Source organism: Chenopodium album, chromosome 1, assembly GCF_948465745.1.
Source record: "Chenopodium album chromosome 1, dcCheAlbu1.1, whole genome shotgun sequence".
Taxonomy (NCBI): Eukaryota; Viridiplantae; Streptophyta; class Magnoliopsida; order Caryophyllales; family Amaranthaceae; genus Chenopodium; species Chenopodium album.
Genome location: NC_137834.1, coordinates 27560238 through 27584684, shown reverse-complemented (window position 1 = coordinate 27584684; position 24447 = coordinate 27560238).

Sequence of the window (24447 nt, the reverse complement as noted above, 5' to 3'; positions counted from 1 at the left end):
TCATTTCAAGTTTCTGATAATCTTCTTTATCATAATCAGAAATAGATTTAGAAACTACCTCATGCTTGTCATTGGTTTGAGTTATTTCAAAATCACCAGTTTCAATTACACGCCAAACCTGGTAATTTTCGGCCTTGATGAATATCTCCATCCTGTTATTCCAGTAGGCATAAAACTTATCGTTGAACATAGGTGGACGTTGGGTAGAGTACCCTTCTTCAAGTTTCTCCTTGTAATTCATCTCTCCGGGAACTTACTCAGCAAAATTATCTGCTTGCACGTGAGAACCGTGCTCTGATACCAATTGTTAATTGAGATGAACACTACAAGAGGGGGGGGTGAATTGTAGTTGAGTTCCTAAATAATAATTTTGCAAATATAAAACAGAACAAAATAGGAACTTGCGATGCACACAGATTTTACGAGGAAACCTTCTAGTGCCCAACTAGAAGTAAAACCTCGACCCTACCTTAGGGATTTCAAACACAAATACTTCCACTATAATAGGGCAAACACCAAGTTACAACCTATTATAAATCAGCCTCTACTCACAAGTTTCCACTCGAACTTGCTAAAGAACAACACCTTGTTCTACCCAGTTTGAGTCCCACACTCAAACTCACTCGTACTCCCTAAGTACAGATCTTCCCCCTTCTCACCAGAAGCTCTCTCTGTATGTAATGATAAAAATACTTTCACCCTAATAAACCCGAAACCAAATACAAGAATTAACACCTAGTATATGATAGGCAAGCTATGCATGAAACCCGAAACTAATATGACAGTATAATAAGCTTGGCAAACTTACACGACTATCGCTCTGTAAATTCTTCACGCATAAAACTCACAAAAACCTAGGCTCATATTATTCTCTACTATTTATACGAGTATTACCTGTATAAACAGTAGGTTTACATAAAGATAAATAAGTAAAACTTAACTTATCTTAAAACACGGTTTTTTAATAAAATCCTTTGAAGAAAATCTTTTCAGAAAATAAGATAGAAATATTGAATTAAAAAGCATAATATCTTTTTAACAAACTGATTTTAAAAAATAAATATTTAAAGAAAATCTTTTTCCGATTTCTATCTTTTATCTTTTCCGATTTTAATTTATTTGCCAAGCTAACTGTCACGCTTCTAATAAGTTTCATGCATATCCTACTTAACATATTTAACAATGAATCTAGAAGATAAAATCTTAACTAAAACATTGCTGCGCTGTACTCTTGTTCTGGTAGGTTTACTTGGACTCCACGCTTACTAAGTTCCTCCAAAGATCTTAGTCAGCAATCTTCAAGTTCCTGTGAAGGAACGTTCCTGTGAGGGAACTCAGTTCCTGTTAGGGAACTCTTCTTTTATATTGAATAACTTTCTTGATAAAGAACTCCTTCAAGTCTTCTCAGCTTTAGTTACTTCTTCCATCTCCAAGATCAATTTCACCTAGGCTGCACAAACACTTGAAAAGTCTTTATGAGATGAGTTTGTTGTAACTTAAGTTCCTCATCATCAAAACCTTTAAACATCAACACTTGTGGCCATTACTGAATCTTTATTTTCTAGTTCTAAGGACGAAGATCCCAAAAAAGGATTCTTCTCTTGATGTACTCTCTTTTGAATTCAATAATATGAGCTCTATTTTCGAGTATATGTCTTCTCTTGAATCTTTTGAATGCTATAACAATCAATCTAATGAAGATGATAATATTAATAAATTGGTTGAATTAATGAATGAACGAGAACAAAAGAACCCTATAATATAATAAACTGAAACAATCAATATAGGAACTAATGGAAACAAAAGGGAAGTAAAAATTGGCTTAACATTAAATCCGGAAGAGCGACCGATCCTCATATCGACGCTCAAAGAATTTGAATACGTGTTCGCTTGGTCAAACAAGGACATGCCTGGAATAGATAGGGAAATTGCGGAACATATTATTCCCTTGAAACCTAATTCTAAACCAGTAAAACAAAAACTTTGACGAATGAAACCTGATGTCGCTTTGAAAATAAAAGAAGTACAAAAGCAATTAGACGCAAGTTTCACGTATGTAGTTACCCGAAATAGGTAGCGAACATCGTCCCAGACCCTAAGAAGGATAGACGAGTTCGCATGTGTGTTGACTTTAGGGACCTTAACAAGGCTAGTCCCAAAGACGACTTTCCTCTACCTCACATTGATATATTGGTAGATAACACGGCTGAACATGCGATGTTATCCTTCATGGATGGATATGCAGGTTACAACCAAATTTTAATGGCAAAAGAAGACGAAGAAAAGACATTCTTTATCACCCCTTGAGGTACATATTGCTACACAGTCAGGCCATTTGGTCTAAGAAATGCAGGAGCTACGTACCAAAGAACGGCCACGACTCTCTTGCATGATATGATGCATAAAGAAATAGAAGTGTATGTGGATGATATGATTGTAAAGTCCAAAGATAGAATGGGACACATAAAATCTTTACGCAAGTTTTTCACTCGCATAAAAGAATATAAAATGCAATTGAATCCACAAAAATGTGCCTTCGGAGTAACTTCTGGCAAGTTACTCGGATAGGTAGTAAGCACACGTGGTATTGAGATTGATCCCTCTAAAATAAAGGCAATCGTTGATATGCCTCCCCCTCAAACAGAAAAAGAAATTAGGGGGTTTCTTAGAAAACTATAATACATTAGTCGGTTTATCAACAAATTGACTATTGACTTGCGAGCCAATCTTTAAAAAATTGAAAAGAGAAGAAAAACATAAATGGGACGATCAATGCCAACAGGCCTTTGAGAAAATCAAAGATTATCTCAAAAGTCCACCAGTTTTAGCACCACCAGTACCCAAACTACCTCTTAGGCTATACATCACGGTTACAGACATAGCCACAAGGGCCATGCTAGAACAAGATGTAGAAAAAGTCGAGCATGCAATATACTACATAAGTAAAAAATTCATTCAATATGAAACAAAATATAGCACCTTGGAAAAAACAAGTTTAGCATTAGTGTGGGCAACTAAAAAACTACGACATTACATGCTACCACACACTACTCATGTGATTTCTCGACAAAATCTGATAAAGTATTTGTTTGAATAACCACCTATACAAGGAAGAATATCCAAGTGGTTGGTAATGTTGGCCGAATTTGAACTAAAATATATTCCTGAAAAATCGATAAAAGGGAAAGTAATTTCCGATTTTCTGGCCCAACATCCTATTCAAACAAGCAATGCAGAAACTACTCATATTCCGAATGAAGTGATTCTTATGACGCAAGATGACAAATGGTTAATGACGGTGCATCCAATAAAAAAGGATGTAGCGTAGGAGTGTTACTCATAAGTCCAGAGGGAGCACATACTCCAATCTTTGTCAAACTAGACTTTGAGGTTACTAAATGTCTTGGAATGCGAAGCGTGCATTATTGGACTAGAAGCAGCAGCTAGCATAGGTGTGAAAATATTAGAGGTATATGGAAATTCTAGTTTTATTATAAATCATATACTTAAAAAATGGAAAATAAAGAACTCCACGATGATATTATACCAAGCACACCTAGAGAAACTCATCGAGCATTTTGAATATATTGATTTTAAATATATCCCAAGGGATGATAATCAATTTGCCGATGCGCTAGCAAAATTAGCCTCAATGATCAACATTTCAGATCACTTAAATATGATGCCATTAATGCGTTGATAGAAGAGAAGAACCAGCGTATTGCAACGCAATAGAGGAAATAAATAACATCGAAGGAGACGATCCTTGGTATGATCATATCCTCCAATATATTACCCATGGCACATATCTTGAAAATACTTCGTCAAAAGACCAACGAGCCTTAAGGACACTCGCGGCCCAATATAGTCTACTAGGGGTGTTCAAAAAAACCCGACCCGCTTGTCCCGTCCCGATGACCCGACGACCCACAAAATACCCGACGGATAATTAGAGTTTTTTATCCAATTTTCTGGGTCGGGTACCCGACTCGCTAAAATTCTCGGGTCACGGGTCGGGACATGGGCCGCTTGTTAACTCAAACGGGTACCCGACTACCCGCTAGTACCTGAAACTTTAAAAAAATGGCTATTTCACCAAATGCCATTGAGTAATTTAAAAATTCACCAAATGCCATCGGACTTTTCAGAATTCACCAAATGCCACCGAGTTTTTAAAAAATTCACCGAGTGCCATTAATGACTAACGGTAATTAACTCCGTTAGTCATTAAGGCTAATTATGCCACATGGCATATTATTATTAGTTCATTTTATTATAATTTTATTTATAAAAAAATTAAAAAAAAAAACTGAACCCCAACCAATCTTCCCACCGCACCACCGCCCCTACGCCAGCCCAACCCCTTGCCTCCACCCCCACCGGCGACCAACATCGTCGGCGGCCACCCTTCCCCCGACCCTATGCCCCCTACCATCTGCATCCACTCCCCCCCTAAACACCCATCCTCGACACCCTAATAAAACCCCAAAAACAAAATCTCCAAAATAGAAAACCAAATTTGGTTTTCGATTTTAAGCAAGGTGGTGTAGGGGGTGGAGATGGGAGGGAAAGAGGTGGTTTGGGTTCGTCGGAGCAGGAGGGATGGAGTGGAGGGGGTTACGAATTTAGGGAAATCGATATTGGGGTTTAAGGTGTCGAAACCCTAGATTTCGATTTTTGGGGATTTTAATTTAGGTTTCCGGCGTGGTGGTTGAAAGGGTGGAGCTCGGAGGGGATGAACTGATTTGGGTTCTCCGGCGTGAGGAGGGGGGCTTTGGTCGTCGGCGGTGGTGAGGGGAGGGATTTTTGAGGGAGAAGGAGAGTTTGCGAATCGGCTGGGTGCGTTGTCGATGCGGGCTGGCTACGCTGGGTCACCGGCGGTGCGGTTGTTCAAGGCTGGGTCGCCGGCTTGGTTGTTCAGGGGTGGGTCGCCGCCGCGGTGGGGACTGGTTGGAGGTGGGGATATGGTGGTGGCAGTGATAGACGGTGGTCGGGCTGAGTCATGGTGGGTGGGTGGTTTTTTTTTTTTTTTTGAATTTTTTATTAAGTAATTAATACACTAATTTAATAAGCAACCAATCATAAGCCACCACGTGGCATAATTAGCCTTAATGACTAACAGAGTTAACTGTCGTTAGTCATTAATGGCACTCAGTGAATTTTTTAAAAACTCGGTGGCATTTGGTGAATTCTGAAAAGTCCGATGGCATTTGGTGAATTTTTAAAGTGCTCAGTGGCATTTGGTGAAATAGCCGTTAAAAAAAATTCTGAAATATTATGGGCTTCTGTACAACTATTCCATAGTTTAGGACCTAAATGTTAGGGTTTCAATTTTAGCTCTTCATTTAAATACTCCTTCATGCTTGCCGCAGCCACTCTCACTTCAGACGCTTTTTATTTTCTTTTTTCTTGTTTTGAAATATCTTAAATCCATCTTCATCCTCATAATTTTCTATTTCCTCCTTGTCTCATGCTTATTCTATGACTATGAGACAAAATTTGAAACAAAATAAATTGAGTAACCTTCTTGATAAGCAAAAAGACTCATCCAAGCAGGCCATATCCATCGATTTACAATCATTATTACTCGTAGATGGAGCTCCCAAGGTTGCTGCTAAGCTGATTTGAAAACTCCAAGTCATCATCTTTCCTTTGTATACCATTTATATTATACTTGTCTAATGCTTTCAAGCATCTTTTGTTCTAAACTTCTATTGCTCAAGTATTTTATACCAATGGAAATTATAATTGCTTCTGTATTTAAATTGTTTATGTTGTGGAAAATTACTCTATGTACTTGGACTTGGTATAGCTTCAATCGATGTTTGGGAAATAGGTTAATATAAAAAAAATAACTCAGTGAAGTTTTTTTATTTATTTTTTTTCAGGTTTTAAATTCGGGTACCCTAAGACCCGACCCGAGAAAACGGGTACCCGACAACCGGGTACCCGAGTTATTCGAGTCGGGACATGGGCCGAATTTTTAACTACCCGAGAAACCGGGTACCCGCATTTTCGGGTACCCGAAATCCCGGGTACCCGGATTTGAACACCCCTATAGTCTACTAAATGGTCAATTATGCAAAAAAGGGACCCAAAACTTATTGTAAAAAGACCAACCCGAATCCACATGCCTTATGGAGAACACTCACAAAGGTGTTTGTGGACCTCACATGAATGGAAAAATGCTTGCTAAAATAATTTCACGACAAGGGTACTATTGGTCCACTATGGAGCATGATTGCATACAATATGTTAAAAAAATGTCCGGAGTAACAAATGTTCGCTAATTTACAACATCTTCCACCATCTGAACTATACAATCTCACTTCCCCTTGGCCTTTTTCAACTTGGGGAATTGACATAATTGGTAAAATTTCTCCAATAGGACCAGGAGGGCACGAGTACGTATTAGTGGCCACCGATTACTTTACCAAGTGGATTGAGGCTGCTTCTTACGTGAATATCACTTCTAAACATGCCGCAAAGTTTCTCAAACGAAACATATTTTGTAGATATGGAGTTCCACACGAACTAATTAGTGATCAGGGATCTCAATTCAAAGTTGAAGTCAAGACCCTCTTAACTCGTTATAAAGTAAAACAACATCACTCATCTCCATATAGACCTCAAATGAATGGAGCTATAGAATCGGCAAATAAAAACATAACAGTCATCATTAAGAAAATGACAGAAAATTAAAAAGATTAGCCGAATAAACTACACTTTGCTTTATGGGATTATAGAACGTCCATACGAACATCAATAGGAGTAACTCCATACTCCTTAGTTTTTGGAATGGACGTAGTTCAACCAGTCGAACTGGAAATACCATCCCTACGCATCGTACTCGAAAGTAAGCTACCGGAAGCTGAATGGGTAAGAGTGAGGTATGAAGAGTTTTTATTCCTCTATGAACGACGACTAAGAGCTTTGCATCATGTACAAGTCTACCAACGACACATTGCGTGACATTTTAACAAAAGGGTACGACCCCGAAATATTAAAGAAGGTGACTTTGTACTAAAAGTGGTTAGGGGTCCACCAACCGATCCAAGAGGGAAATTCAAACCTAATTGGAAAGGATCCTACCGTGTAATTGAAATTCTATCAGGAGGAGCTGTCAAATTAATGGATATTGGAGGTGATGAAATTTGCCAATTAATAAACATTGATCGACTTAAAAATTATTACATATGAAATCTGGATTAACTCGTTCATTCGTTAAAAAAATAATTTTTGTAGCATTCAATTAAAGATTCTAAGTGTTGTGGACTTTACCGAACACGGTAAAGTCCACAACACTTGGGGGGGGGGAATTCAAAAAATAAAACATGTACCATTTTAAGTGTTCAGATTTTTTTCGAACATCACGAAAAACTCTTCACACTTGAGGGGGTAATAATACGAAAACAAAAAAAAAAATTCACTCGTTGCACAGGTGTCGCGGGAAACTAAAAACAGTTGCGCTCGGTTGTCGTGCGCAACAAACTCAGTTGCGCGCGCCACTTGATGACGAACTACGAACCCATAATTTTTGCGCTTGAATAAAATTGCGATTTTAACTTGCGATAAAAAAGAGGGTGTTTCTCGAAAACAACATATACTCGGAAAATAAAAATTAAGCTTTGATTTAAGTTGTAAAGTTTGATTAATTTTTCATTCAATTTCTACATGAGAGGTTGAAGAAAAATATTAAAAAATATATATATAATATATATAAACATTGCAAAGAATTATGCAAAGACCTGATTTCGTAATAGAATACGTAGGCAATCATTATGATTCGGTCATATAAATAAAGCTCTTTTATTCCATTCAAAATTCCAAAACAAGAGGTATTATTGAACTAGATAATAATGAAAAAAAAAACATAGTAGTGATTACACTTTATTCGAATTAAACTATTAATAATGGTGTAACACTCTAAGGTTTTACTATATCCTCAATTGTCACAGTCGACGAATGAGTAGTTTCCATTGCAGTAGTTTCAGCACCCTTCTTCGTAACCCAAACATTGTTCTTCAATTTAGGAATTGGGGTCTTTTGAACTCTTTTTCCTTTCCCTTTAGCGTTTGTTGGAGTCTTCTTGCGAGTATTTGGTGAAGGTTCATTAATCGTCACACCTTGTTGCGTAGGTTTAGAAGGAGCCTTTTTCTTTGGTTCCTTTGAACGAGCCTTAGGTGATGAGAAGTCTACTTTTCTTCTCACTCCTTTGTTTTGGCCACTAGGAGGAGTAGTGGTGGCCGAATGCATCAAAGGTTTGGGTAGATTACGAGCCGAGGCGATGTTGTGATCGAGCCTTGTTTAGCTCACCCTTGTCTGCCGCATTCATCCAAGCCTTGTAGAAGGAGGATAATACAATACTCGCCATAGGATTTTGCACTACCCACCTAGGAAGACTTGACTAATATTCCATCCAACGAGGAGTTCGCTCGAGTTTAAAAAGCACATCTTTATGGGCATCACAATCTTGAGGGGGGATAATTTGTTTCATCCCGTATTGTCTCATCACCTTGCAAGGAAAGATCTAAGTGGTACTAGATAGGCCTAAAAGCCTAATATAAGGACAATTAAAACTATTCCCAACCATACTAATTATGTTCCACCAAGGAATCACAAAGCGTATGTTAGGAACCTCGTGACAGAAAAACGACGTCCATTCTTCTTCATTCTTATGTTTGTAGAGAATTCGACGTCCAGGGAATGTCCTCACTCCGTTAGCCTCAAGATTTTGTGGCTGATCAACAATTCGCAAACGCTCCATGAGCCAAATCTGGAAAAAAAAAAAGAGAAAATTTAATTTGTGACATTACACAAGCAGGTGGCGCGCCGCGCCATCCGCACGCATCGAAGAAGATTGCGCTAGTTAGGCCAGCGCAACTTCCTAACTTGCGCTGCAATACGACAAAAAAAAACGTACGTGTAATAGGAGTGAACTTTTCGTGAAACCATTCTCATTAGGGTCTTCTGTAAGGCGATTCAATCATAGAACGGTTTTCGCCAAAGCTAAGGGAGCGGGTGAATGACACCCTTCTATTTGCTCTACTATGGACACCCCTGGTCATGTCTTGAAGACGGAGGTTCTTGGAAGACGAAGCCATAAAGTTGCAAAAGTTGTCCCTTGAAGACTTGGAGATTCAAGGGGTCATGCTAGTTGCCAAATGTATCTTTATTTATGCTTTTGATATATATATTTATGAGTATTTATATATGAATTATATGTTAGATGCTTGTTTAGGATTTTGAATGTTGTGATGATTAATTAAGTTCACTTAAATCAACCAACATAAATACCCTAGGTCCTTAAAATATTGAGTGAAATTTCCATTCCGAAACAACACTTATCGACCTATTGAGAGTAGTGATGGGCTACGCCAAAGGGAGGCATCACTATTACTCCCTAGGATTCATAAGGCATACCGGGTATGCAAGTTGGTTTTGGTTATACTCAATGATATGAGTGATGGAGTCCTCACATGTCGTGGCAAAGTGGATAAGTTGTTGAGAGAGCATTAGATGCGACGATTTAGCCAACCAAGAGTGGATTGAAGCCATTAGCAAAGCGTTGCTTACTTTAAGAGATTGAGTGTTAAGACAAGCCAAAGCATGCTTAACCACTCTTTGTTTCTTTGGATCTTAGAATCGACTTATTCTCACCTAAATGGGGACAATTTTAATGTGTGAATGAGACACTTAAATAAGTTTGAATAAAATGCATGATTTCAATATTATTTAAGTATTATGAATGGTTTTTCATTTCAAATTCTTGTAATTATAGAATCATGTCTTCAAATAACTCAAACAACCAATTCTTGTTACGCTCAATTCTCGACAAGGAGAAGTTGAGTGGGCCAAATTTTCTTGATTGGAAAAGGAACTTGCGTATAGTTCTCATGCAAGAGCAAAAGGAATATGTCCTTAATGAGGAAATTCCCGAGGCTCCCAATGAGGATTTGACTCAGGCTTCTCTAAACCGATGGCAAAGTGCCAATTGAAACGTCAAATGCATCATTTTGGCCACAATGTCTCCCGAGCTTCAAAAGACTTTCTTTGAGAAGGAGACAACTTTTGAGATCATTTCTGAGCTGCATAATATGTTCCAAGAGCAGGCCCGAATTGAGAGGTTTGAAACCCACAGACAAATCCTTGAGAGCAAACTCAAGAAAGGAGAGTCAGTCAGCCCACATGTACTCCAAATGATAGGATTGTTTGAGAACATGGGAAGGCTCAATGCAGGATATCCAACCGAGATGGCAATTGACATCATTATCTACTCGTTGCACAAAGGCTATGATCAGTTCAAGATGAACTATAATATGCACAACATGGAGAAAACCCTCACCGATCTTCAAGGTATGTTGAAGCAAGCCAAGCAAACGCTCAAGGATGAGGGGAAGCATGATATGCTCATGATAAAAAAAGGGCAAGTCGTTCAAATTCTCATGCAAGAAGAAGAAAGGCTTTAAGGGGAAGGGTAAGAAGAAGACTTTTCCGCCTAAGTCTAAAGCTACCAAGGAAAACAAGGAGAAGAAGGTAGAGTCTTCTAAATCTGATTTCAAATGCTTCTACTGTAAGAAGAAAGGACATTGGAAGAGAGACTGCCTCAAGTTCAAGGAAGATAAGAAGAATAGAACTGTTGCTTCTGAATCAGGTATATTTGTTATAGACTTAAACTTCACTAGCTCAACATCATGGGTATTAGATACCGGGTGTAGCTCACACCTTTGTTCCAATTCTCAAGGTCTAAGGAACATTAGAAAGCTAGCAAAGGGAGAGGTTGAACTCCAGGTCGGCAATGGAGCCAAAATTACAGCCGTATCTGTAGGAACTCTCAGTTTGTATTTTCCCTCAAGGCTTGCTTTGGAACTTAAAAATTGTTACTATGTTCCAACATTACCAAAAACATCATTTCAATTTCGGCGTTAGACGCCAAAGGTTTTGAATTTTGAGTAAAGGACAATGAATGTTCGTTTTACCTCGATAATGTTTTATATGGTATTGCATATTCTGAAAATGGTCTTTATGTGCTTTCTTTAGACAAACAAGTTTATAATGTGAATAATAATACTAAAAGAGCTAAGAATATGGAGTCAAATAAGACTTACTTGTGGCATTGTCGTCTTGGCCACATTAACATCAAACGCATCAAGAAACTTCTACAGGAAAGTGTTCTTGACTCTTTCGATTTAGAATCGTTTGAGAATTGCGAAGGATTCTTATTAGGCAAGATTATAACAGCCATTCTCCAAGCTGGGAGAAAGGGCAGGAGACGTATTAGGTCTAATACGCACCGATGTATGTGGACCAATGAGCTCCGCCACAAGAAATGGACATCGATATTTCATCACCTTCACAGACAACTATAGTAGATATGGCTATGTCTACCTCATGTCGCACAAATCTGAATCGTTTGAAAAGTTCAAAGAATTTCATAGTGAAGTTGAAAATCAACTTGGCAAGAAAATCAAAGCCCTTTGATCGGATCGAGGTGGTGAATACTTGAGCTAAGAATTCGATGACCATATGAAAGAAAAGGGTATACTTTAAGAATTGACACCTCTAGGAACATCACAATGGAACGAAGTATCCAAAAGGAGAAATCGAACGTTGTTAGACATGGTACGATCAGCAATGGGTCTTAGTGATCTTCATATCTCTTTCTAGGGACAGGCACTTCTAACCGCAACACTAACACTGAACCGTGCTCTATCAAAAGCTGTGGAAAAGACTCCATACGAGTTATGGACGAAGAAACCTCCTAGGTTATCTTTTCTAAAGATATGGGGATACGAAGCATATGTCAAGAAATTGATTTCTGACAAACTTCATCCCAAATCTGACAAGGTTTACTTTTTGGGCTACCCAAAAGAAACCAAAGGGTATTACTTCGGCAAAAAATTGGAGAACAAAGTTTTTGTTGCTCGCGATGGTGTCTTTTTGGAGAAGGAACACCTTTCTAAAATGACAAGTGGGAGGAAAATCAAACTCAACGAAGTTTGAGAGGATGAACAACAAAATCACAATGACAGTCAAAGTGCTCAAACAGCATCTGTTGATGCAGGTCAAAGTGATCAAAATGTGCAAAGTCAAACCGACAATGTAAATGCTCAGTCCATTACCCTACATAGGTCTCAGAGGCTGAGATCTCAACCTGATAGATATCTTGGTTTAGTATTAACCAAGAATAAGGACATCCTGATCATGGATGGAGATAAATCAGCAACCTACAAGCAAGCGATGGCAAGCACCGACTCTGCGAAATGGCAAGAGGCCATGAGATCTGAAATGGATTCCGTGTTTGAAAATCAAGTCTAGGACTTGGTTGACTTACCCGAAGGTTACACACCTATCGGATGTAAGTGGATTTTCAAGTTATAAACCGACAAAGATGGAAATGTATTCATTTACAAAGCTAGATTGGTAGCAAAAGGTTACAGACAAGTTCATGGTATTGATTACGATGAAACCTTTTCTCCAGCCGCAATGGTTAAATCCATTCGGATCCTCCTAGTGATTGCTGCATATTACAACTATGAAATATGGCATATGGACATCAAAACCGCCTTCCTGTAGACACCCATTTGTGTCTCCCCAAAACCAAACCCAGTGATGAGTACCTTTCACGTTGAATCATAATCGAATGAAACAAAAGTGTGGAAAGGTCTAGTGTTGCGGAAAGTTTTTATTTCTTTTCTCTTCTCTCTGTTTTGGAAAACTTTATTTTAAGAAAACAGCCAATACAGTTTGGTTGGTCCATGATATGGGTCCAATAATAGTGTAGTTGGATGGGGCTTGCAAATACCTTTCCAACGATATATTATAAGCCCAATTCCGATGAATATTGAGGAACTTATGGCCAATTTACTAAACTGGGCCCGATTTGAGCTTTATGTACGACCCAATGATCTTGGGGAGGGCCTAATATGATTTATCATTCCTAATGCAATTAGGAATGGTTTTAGTCTTCTAGATTCTTCTAGAAGGTTCTTTTCATTCCTAATTCAATTAGCATTGATAAGTTGACTTTGTTGACTTTTCAGAGTTTTAATCAAAATCAAATAGCATTTTCGAAGGAATTATATTATTTTATCCTCCAGTACGGTAAACTTATCGTATTTTCGAAAACGCGTTAAAATCAAGACTGGCGTCCAACCCCAGGCCTTGGCGCCTGGAACCAGGCTTGGCGCCAGGCGCTAGCCATTGGCGCCTGGCGCTAGCCACTGGTGCCTGGCGCCAGCTAGCCAGGGTTGGCGCCAACCTTGTTTCCTGAGCGTCGGACTCTGTTTTGTTAAATTATCTTTTTTGGCTGATTTTCTCTATAAATATCGTATCAAAAACTCCGTTTTCATGGACGAATTCTCATTAACAATTAGTTTTAATTAGCTTTTATCAACAATCATTAATTCTTTAGCATTCTTTCATTCATCTCTTTCTTACTTTGTTTTTCATACAAAATTCCGCATTCACAAGATCTAGAAACACCTAGCCATATTCGAAGTTGCCTTCGCCCTAGACGTGAAAGGTTTTAATTTCTGAGGGTTTGGTCCCAAATCTCTCTTTCAATTATTTAATTTAATTGTTTGTTTATTATTTTCCTTGAAGTTACTAACGTGTGTATTTTGTTATTAGAAAGAGGTACGAGGCATCAAAGTAAGTACTTTAATTGATTAATTGATATTATGATGTAGATATCATGTTTATATTATTATTATGATATTCCTAGTATCATGTCTAGGGTAACTTTAATATCAGATATGCTTATTATGATTGTTGCGATGCCTTTTATTTTCTTCCTAATATTTATGATTGCTAGTATCATGTTAGGGTTAAAGATTTGATTTTTATTTCTTAGTGACATGCTAGGGTTTGTTATTAATCTTGTTAGTATCATGCCTAGGATCTTGCTATTTTTATTATGCTTTAATATTAACATGAACATGATTATGATTATAATTGTTATAATTTATGATGATTATGAATATTATTATTATTATTATTATTTTGATAATGATTATTTTATTTATGATTATTATTGTTTTGATTATTATTATAATTTTATGATGGTTATAATTATTATTTATGATTATTTATTATGTTGCTTGATATTTATTATTTATTGCTTGGTCACGCCTTTATGCATGTTAAAGGGAATTGGTATTTGTAATCACGCTTAATAAGATATTAATAATCTTGTTAGGGTTAATACGATTATATTTCAAGTGATCGCCAATAATAGATTTGTTTGTGTATTAAAATTCAACCAACATAGATAAACAGGTTTAGGGTTAATCCTATTGATTGCATGTTAATTAAAAAGCGCACATGAATACGATCAGAATAAAGTAGAGACCTATTATTAGGGCAGATTCAATCTCTTTTAGGTTGTATTTGTACCTTCATCCCCGAACCCTTATTTGGTTCATGACCTTATGGAGTTGACGATCTCTTGGATCGTTAAGGGGTGAAACCTTCACCTCGTGAACGGTTTACAAGTTCCTTAAAAACTTGTTGGCGACTCTTTTGCTCTATCTTCTTCCCTTTTGGACGCCACCGTACTTTAGTGTATGATCACAGTGGGGTTCAAGCTAGTGGGATTTTAAAGGCTTGAAATTATTCCCTACAGTTTTTGACGACTCCACTGGGGAGGATTTCTATTTTAATTCCTGAATTTGTTTCGGCAATGATTTAGAATGAGTGGATGAGACTCGAAAAGTTCTAAGTATTTCATGTGCGTAATTTTGATTAACATTGTGGCATATGCATAAAAAGGTTCTCATTGGAAAGACCATCCGTAATGAGTCAAAAACATAGGATTTTACACGTAGGAAATTTGAGAAATGTCTTTCACAACTAGGACTGAAATAACACCGCGCGAAACTGGATGATTTTATTGAGCACAGAAAGCTGCTGAGGCATGTGGGAAGTAGCGTCAGGGGACAGAGCTTGGCGCCAAACTTTTAGCCGTAGCGCCGGACGCCAGTATTGGCGCCAGGCGCTACAGTTAAAAGTTGGCGCCAGTCTCTGTTTGCTGGCGCCAATTTCCCCCAATACCGAGCCAGAAATATGCGTTCTAATTTCGACCGGTTTTTCGTATTGTTTGCTCGATCCTGCTTCCTGATTGAATTTTTTTTTTTCTCACTTTTCTGAAACCCATATGTGTTCTACATATGGACATAACCCTCTGGGAATTCATGCTCTATCTACCCGATTGAACGCTCCTGGCAACAAAGGGTACATCTGAGAGGTTGAATTCACCAAACCATGGAAGTGAGTTTTTTCTAAAAACTCGCGGTTTTCTATCCACACGCGTTAACCCTTCACGGTTAGGCTTCTACGCGATGCATCTGGACAATTAACCATGGACCCTATTTGACTAAACCATATCCCAAACTTTAGAGAACTAGAGCCATGGTTAGGTTGCGAACTCATTGCATCATGTTGTGCCTACTTGACTAATTGTGCATTATTTGTTGTGCATATATATCCTATGCTCCTCTTAACCGTTTGTTGATTTGTCTTGAGATTATAATTAATGACTTAAAGAACTTTGCCTAACTAATTAATTAATTAATTAATTCGAGTCAATAAAGTTTTTTCTTCTTTTAATCGGAATTGACCTAGTACGACTTTAGGCATACCCCAGTTGACTAATAATATCGAAAACAGTCCCAGACCGAGGCTCCAATATTATTATTATTTTGATAATGATTATTTTATTTATGATTATTATTGTTTTGATTATTATTATAATTTTATGATGGTTATAATTATTATTTATGATTATTTATTATGTTGCTTGATATTTATTATTTATTGCTTGGTCACGCCTTTATGCATGTTAAAGGGAATTGGTATTTGTAATCACGCTTAATAAGATATTAATAATCTTGTTAGGGTTAATACGATTATATTTCAAGTGATCGCCAATAATAGATTTGTTTGTGTATTAAAATTCAACCAACATAGATAAACAAGTTTAGGGTTAATCCTATTGATTGCATGTTAATTAAAAAGCGCACATGAATACGATCAGAATAAAGTAGAGACCTATTATTAGGGCAGATTCAATCTCTTTTAGGTTGTATTTGTACCTTCATCCCCGAACCCTTATTTGGTTCATGACCTTATGGAGTTGACGATCTCTTGGATCGTTAAGGGGTGTAACCTTCACCTCGTGAACGGTTTACAAGTTCCTTAAAAACTTGTTGGCGACTCTTTTGCTCTATCTTCTTCCCTTTTGGACGCCACCGTACTTTAGTGTATGATCACAGTGGGGTTCGAGCTAGTGGGATTTAAGGCTTGAAATTATTCCCTACACTTCCTCAATGGTATTATGGAAGAAACTGTGTATATGACACATCTTAAAGGTTTTTTCGACCAAAACAATGCTGGGAAAGTTTGTAAGCTTAAGAATTTCATTTATGGGATAAATCAAGCTATCAAGAGTTGGAATCTGCAACTCGATGAAGCCATCAGTAAGTTTGGTTTTATTAAGAATCTAGATGAATCTTGTGTTTACAAGAAGGTCAGTGGGAGTGACATCGCCTTCCAAGTCTTATATGTTGATGACATATTGCTCATTGGAAACAACATTCCTTTGTTAGAGTCTGTAAAGGTCTGGCTTAGAAAGTGTTTCTCAATGAAAGACTTGGGAGAGGCTCAGTACAAACTAGGCATCAAGATCTATAGGAATAGATTGAAAAGGATGATTGGATTAGCCAAAGTACTTATGGCATGGAGGAGGCCAAGAGAGGTCACCTACCCATGTCGCATGGCATAACCCTAAGCAAGAAGTAGTGTCCACAGACACCTGATGAGCGGGTAAGGATGAATCAGATTCCATATGCTTCGCTTATTGGATCGGTCATGTATGCCATGATATGATATGTACTAGGTCAGATGTATCGTATGCCTTGAGTGCTACGAGCCATTACCAATCAGACCTAGGAAAGGCTCACTGGACTGCGGCCAAGAATATCTTAAAGCACTTGAAAAGGAACAAGGATAAATTCCTGGTGTATGGTGGTTCAGAGGAATTAGTCGTTGAAGGTTATACCGACGCGAGCTTCTAAATAGATTGAGACGATTTCAAATCGCAATTTGTATATGCATTCTGTCTAAATGGAGGAGCGTTTAGTTGGAAGAGTGCCAAGCAGAGCACTACTGCAGATTCCACAACTGAAGCCAAATACTTAGCAGCTGCTGAAGCGGCTAAGGAGGCTGTTTGGATTCATAAGTTCGCTGATGAACTTGATGTTGTACACTCAATCAAGGGTCCAATAGCCCTCTATTGTGACAACAATGGAGCTATTGCTTAGGCCAGAGAGCCAAGGGAACATCAAAAGGTCAAACATGTCAAGTGGCGGTTTCACAAGATTCGAGAATGGAAATCAGAAGGTGAAATCAGAATTTGCAAAGTTGGAACGGATGACAATGTAGCCGATCCACTTACTAAACCTTTGCCTCAAGTGAAGCACAACAAGCACGTTGAGGCAATGGGAATCAGGCATGTGGGAGACTGGCTTTGATTTCCCTATTTAGTGTTTTAATTAATTTTTGAACATTTAATGTAAAACACTAAGAAAAACCATTCAAGTTTTGTAGTAACACAAATTTCATGCAATATTTTATCATTCCGTTTGCTATTTAATTGTGATTTAAGATTAAATAATGAGTCCATTCGATTTTAAGAATATTCAAAATAGGGTATCAAGACCAGTCTTGGTAAGGAAACACCTATTAAGTGAAAATTGAATATTATAATCGAGAATTATCCCCCTAATTAAGGTTATTTAAACGATGGACGATTAATGACCATTTGAGATTGGTGTGTAGTTTGATTTATAGCACCGTTTCTTGTGCTACAAGGACATTATCGTCATAAATCATTTGCACAAGTATTGGTTTAGAACCATACTAGATTGACCTATGAGAATACTTTAAGAGATTTAAAATCGTCATAAGTATACTTCTCATTATGGCTATCGAAACCTATTTCCTCGACCATGAGTATTGTGAGTTCTCTTGTTTGAGTACTAGTTCGCTTTGATGTTGTCAAACGTCTGCCGTATAGGGGATTATAACAGCAACACTCGGGCGGCTAGGTCCTCTTAGTAAGAGAAGCTATGTTACAAGATTGAGAATGCCCCCCTACTAAAATAGGGAAGATGTGTTTGTTGTTTACAAGGCCTCTCGAAGAGCGAGACTGTAAAATGCATGGTCGTGCTCGGATGGATTTTAGAAATCATCTGTTTATTGACAATTAGACTTGGGATCTAGAAACACTTCTGGACATAATAAGGATGATGAATAAATCTTACCTTATAGTTCATGAAGAGATATTAAGTGACATAGGAAAAAGGGTATACACTAAATGCACACTTATCCAGAAGGACAAGTGGGAGATTGAAAGGAATGGTGTCCTTCGAACAAGTGTATTATTATGATAGAGGGTTCGGAATTATAAGAAAGCTAATTATTCAGTGAGGTCAAGTGATCGGAATGCCTGGGTGGAGGCCGCTTCTGATCAGTAATATTAATGTATAATTAATATTATAACTTAATCTGGACTGAACCCTTTGGGTCACACCCAAGCAACTAACGAACGGTGTGACCCTTATTTTGTTCATGACCTTATGGAGTTGACGATCTCTTAGATCGTTAAGGGGTGTAACCTTCACCTCGTGAACGGTTTACAAGTTCCTTAAAAACTTGTTGGCGACTCTTTTGCTCTATCTTCTTCCATTTTGGACGCCACCGTACTTTAGTGTATGATCACAGTGGGGTTCGAGCTAGTAGGATTTAAGGCTTGAAATTATTCCCTACAGTTTTTGGCGACTCCACTGGGGAGGATTTCTATTTTAATTCCTGAATTTATTTCGGCAATGATTTAGAATGAGTGGATGAGACTCGAAAAGTTCTAAGTATTTCATGTGCGTAATTTTGATTAACATTATTGTCATATGCATAAAAAGGTTCTCATTGGAAAGACCATCCGTAATGAGTCAAAAACATAGGATTTTACACGTAGGAAATTTGAGGAATGTCTTTCTCAACTAGGACTGAAATAACACCGCGCGAAACTGGAAGATTTTATCGAGCACAGAAAGCTGCTGAGGCATGTGGGAAGTAGCGTCAGGGGCCAGAGCTTGGCGCCAGACTTTTAGCCGTAGCGCCAGACGCCAGCATTGGCGCCAGGCGCTACAGTTAAAATCTGGGGCCAGTCTCTGATTGCTGGCGCCAATTTCCCCCAATACCGAGCCAGAAATATGCGTTCTAATTTCGACCAGTTTTTCGTATTGTTTGCTCGATCCTACTTCCTGATTGAATTTTTTTTCTCACTTTTCTGAAACCCATATGTGTTCTACATATGGACATAACCCTCTGGGAATTCATGCTCCATCTACCCGATTGAACGCTCTGTGCAACAAAGGGTACATCCGAGATGTTGAATTCACAAAACCATGGAAGCGAGTTTTTTCTAAAACTCGCGGTGTCCCATCCACTCGCGCCAACCCTTCACGGTTAGGCTTCCGCGCGGTGCATCCGGACAATTAACCATGGACCCTCTTTGACTAAACCATATTCCGAACTTTAGAGAACTAGAGCCATGGTTAGGTTGCAAACTCATTGCATCATATTGTGCCTACTTGACTAATTGTGCATTCTTTGTTGTGCATATATATTCTGGGTTTCTCTTAACAGTTTGTTGATTTGTTTTGAGCATAAATAAATTAATGACTTAAAGAACTTTGCCTAATTAATTAATTAATTGATTAATTTGAGTCAATAAAGTCTAATTTTTCAATCGGAATTGACCTAGTACGACTTTAGGCAAACCCCAGTTGACTAATAATACCGAAAACAGTTCCAGACCGAAGCTCCACTATTGGCGCCAAAGTCTGAGCTGTAGCGCCACACTATGGTGTGTAGCGCCAGACGACAGCTAAATTATCTGGCGCCAACCACCACATTGAGACGCCAGTCCTGTCGCTTGGCCGACAATTCGAATTATTTGTCGAGTCGTCACCTAAAGTCTAATTAATCAGTCTTCTGTTTAATTCGGTTAATTTTGCTGTCAATAATGCTTAATTGAATCAATAATCGAGTTTAGGCACTAAGTCCCATGGTCTTACACAAGAGTCCAAGCATGTCACTTACACTCAACGCACACACCAATACACATACTTTGACCATGATTAAGAGAGTCTTGTGTGCGCGTTTTTTTTCCGTCATTTCTTTTAGGGGGGTAAGTCGGATATTAATCCTCCAATATAAATAATAATACTTAATTCTCTAAAAATATGTACATCATTGTTGCCAAAAACATGCACCCTTTTTTTTTACCTTTTTTTTAAATAAACCATAAAGTCAAGTTGACTCGAGTCAAGTAATTAAAACGCAAAATGGTTTAATTTACAGCGCGTGGTCAAGAAAGGAAGGACGATTAATCAAAGATAACCTCTTCGTACAAGTCCAACTTTTCGACAAATCTATAGCCCGCAAGAGGAAAGCAAGGGTTATAATGGCAACTCAAGAAGAAGTCAATGATCTCAAGAACCAACTGGCTACTGTGACCGAGACACTGAAGCTTCTCGCACTTAGGATCGATGATCCCGTGAAACAACAACAAATGGACCTCATGCAAGAGAGCCTAAGCAAGTTGTCCAGCGATTACAAGTTTCAAGAACTCACATCCCAAGGGGTCTCGGTGGATAAAGATCTTCTTCCGCAGAAGTTCAACGCCAACGACATCCCAAAATTCAGAGCAATTGACAACCCTTACTTCCACTTAAGAGCATTTGAAACAATAATGAGTATCAAGGGTATTGATAAGAAGGTCTTCCCTTCTCTGTTCTCACTATCTCTCGAGACCGTTTGCCAACAATGGTTCTTTTCTCTCGAGAAAGAAAAGACCTCTACCTGGGAATCTATAGCAAACGCTTTCATTGATAGGTACAAATGCAACATTCAAGTCGAGACTGACCATAGAGAACTTGAAATCCTCAAACAGAAAGAGAATGAAGGCTTCACTTCTTTCTTTAACAAGTGGAGAGAAACCTCAACTAAAATGATCGAGGTACCAAGTGAAAAAGAGTCTGTGAGACTGTTTATCAAGAATCTCCAAGAAAAATATTCCAAACATCTTAAATATCAAAATAACCTCCATACCTTTAAGGCTGTTTATGATATTGGGATCAATATTGAAGATGACTTGCCTAAGTCAAAAGCTGCCAACAATAACTCCAACAGTGGCTGGAAAGGAAAGAAGAACGACAATCCTTCTTCTTCCAAAACCTCCCACTCAAATAACGTTAGCACCTTTAGTCTAGGAGAAGTACTCGCCATGAACAACCAAGGACAAAGGAAACCATTTAGGAGGAACTTCACTCCTATTGGCATGAGTATGACACCGCATTTGATCGATTAAATGCAAAAGGTCTTATAACTCCCATTGGACCATTTGGGGATCCACCAGTTGAGAAGAGGTCGGTTAACTGGAACCCCAACGCACATTGCAAGTATCACCAAGGTAGGGGCCATTCTACTGAAAGCTGTTGGAAGCTTAAGGAAGCTATCCAAGACCTAATCGACAATAACAAACTGTCGTTGCCCCCTGCCAGTAAGAAGCCAAGCATTGACAATTCACCTCTAGATCATACTTTGGCTATCTCCGATGAAGAAAACGAGGTTGACCCCTCATCTCTCATTAAACCTGTCAAAGAAATCAATATCATAAAAAAAGAAGAGGAGATTTTTTTCGATGTCAGAGATAACCTTCCAGAACCGGAAAATAAGGAAGACATACAATTGCTCACATTGTCTATGAAGGAGGCATCGCAACTACTACGTGAAGCTCTCAAAGTTATGAACGAACTCCATAAGAAATATGATGAGGTTCCACTTCTGAAAGATAAACCTAAAAGAGAATTCACACCCATAGGAATGACCTACGATGCCACTTTTGATCGTCTCTATGATCAAGGACTAATCAAACCTATTGGTCCAACAGAGGATCCAACACCAGAAAAGCGATCTCCAAGATAGGATCCCAAATCCTACTGCAAGTACCATCAAGGAAACGGTCATACCACAAATGAATGCTACAGGTTTCAAAACCTCATTCAAGATCTTGTGGAAGCTAATAAGATCTCTTTACCTCTAGCTAGCAAGGGAACAACTTATGAGGCAAAGTATTTTCCTTTACAAGTCACCGAAAAACCCAAGAAGAGCAATAGAATTTACACTCCAATTGGGATCCCATATGCGCAAATGTTCAAAATGCTCTCCAAGAGTGGTGAGGTCAAACCTCTCGAACCGAGACCATTTGAGTCATTAAAAAGGACAGATAGATATTACTGTCAATACCATCAATCAGGGGGGCACACCATAGAAAACTGTTTCAAATTCAAGGATTTGGTACAGAAAATGATTGATGAAAAGAAATTAGTCCAAGTTCAACAAGAAGAGGATATAACCGTTAATGGAGTGTGGGACAGTGATGAAGAAGATGTCTACCTAAAGGACATAGTAGGACCTTCACCTTCTGTATCATACACCACAGACGACATTTGGGCTGAAGAAGATTCATCAATAGATGTCCTCACAAGATCCGGGAGGATGAAACCTCCCGTTTCAACACAACCTATGCCTACCATACAACAAGTTCCCATACCTATCATCGAAGACAACGACATTGTTAAACAGTTTAAGAAGACAAAAGTTGAGATGAATGTGTGGAAGCTCCTGGCAACATCTTGAGAACATAGGTTGGCTGTAATGAATGCCTTGGATAAAATCGGGATAGATTCTGACACTACTCCTGAGGGACTAGCTAACTTCCTCACAAGTGACCTTCCTAGTCCGATTAATCTAATCACCTTCTCTGACAAAGATTTACCTCCGGAAGGTGACAAACACTACAAAGCATTAAACCTCACAGTAGTCTGCAAAAGGATGAATGTTCCCATGACTCTTGTAGACAATGGATCAGCTATCAATGGCTGTCCACTTAGAACTGCGAGGATGCTCGGCATAAGGGACGAGGATTTAACTCCGTCCACACAAGGAATAAGAGCTTACGATAATATTCGTCGTCAAGCTCTTGGCAAAATAACCCTAAATGTGACGACAGGAGCAATAGAACATGCCACTACTTTTCAAGTAGTAGACATCAAAGCCTCATTCAATTTGTTGTTGGGACGCCCTTGGCTTCATGATCTAAAAGCCGTCCCTTCATCTCTCCACCAACAAGTGAAAGCTATAGTTGGAGGAATTCCAATCACTATTGATGCTTCGCCGATGAGGATCAAATCCATAGAAAATCCAATCATCAATGTGGAGCACGACGAAGATGATGAAGACCTATGGGGCTTTAACGAAGAAGTCTCCTTAATCCAGGAGGATGAAAGGACATCTCTTTGCCATGACCCCCATTCCAACATGATTATCAACACCATGCTGAAGAAACAAGGACACTTCCTAGGGATGACCCTAGGAAAGAAGAAGGGGATAGCAAAATCGCTGGAGTCACCTGGCCTCCCTAAGTTAGAAACTTTCGGACTTGGTTTCGAACCGACTCGGAAAGATCTCGAGCGAGCCCAGGACAAGTTGAAAGCACGTAGGGACGCTCGCATTCAAAAGAAAGCAATTCCAATGGATCAGTACCCTCTTACGCTTAATGGTCAGTTCATAAAAGAAGGAGAGGATTATCCATGTCACAAATTTCCCGAGCCATTTGTTGTAAATGGCATACGACAACCAGGATTCGAGATTTTCTTGGATTGCTACTTCACTGACGAAATCCCAACTCCCGTCCATAAGGAGAAAGCACCCCCATGCTTTGACTTTAACGTCATGGGATTACTGTTTGGGCGAGAAAAGAATGAGCCAGCTTATGAAGAAGATAACTCCTCGCTCATTCAAACAATCCTACAAAGCGAAAACTTCGACCCCTCGAAGCTAATTACTCCAGCCGAAGGATCACTACAAGGGTGGCGCAAGACTATCAAAGTGACTACTCCAAGTGGAAGGAAGATATCAATCACGACAGGGCAAGGGCCGATGTTCGAAGAGTCGTCTAAGTCAGAGTCTGAGTCAGAGTCTTTCCCTTTAGAGTTTTCTAAGTCTTTAACAATAACACCTCCCCTTCCTTTTTCTTCTCCTAGGATAGTTAGTGATCCAGTCCCTGAGGACATATCACTCTTTGATGTAATGATCTCAGAGTATAATAATATTTCTCATTCTCCTTACCTCTTGTGTTCTTCCCTAACCCAAGATGACGAGCATTGCTTAGCTAACGATGAAAAAGACAAAGAAATTATTAAAGCAATGGAAACACTCGAAAAGAAAACACCAGTAATTGAAGAAACTGAAACAGTTGACATCTCGAATGATTCAACTCATAAAAGAGAAGTTAAAATCGGACTAACATTGAATAAACAA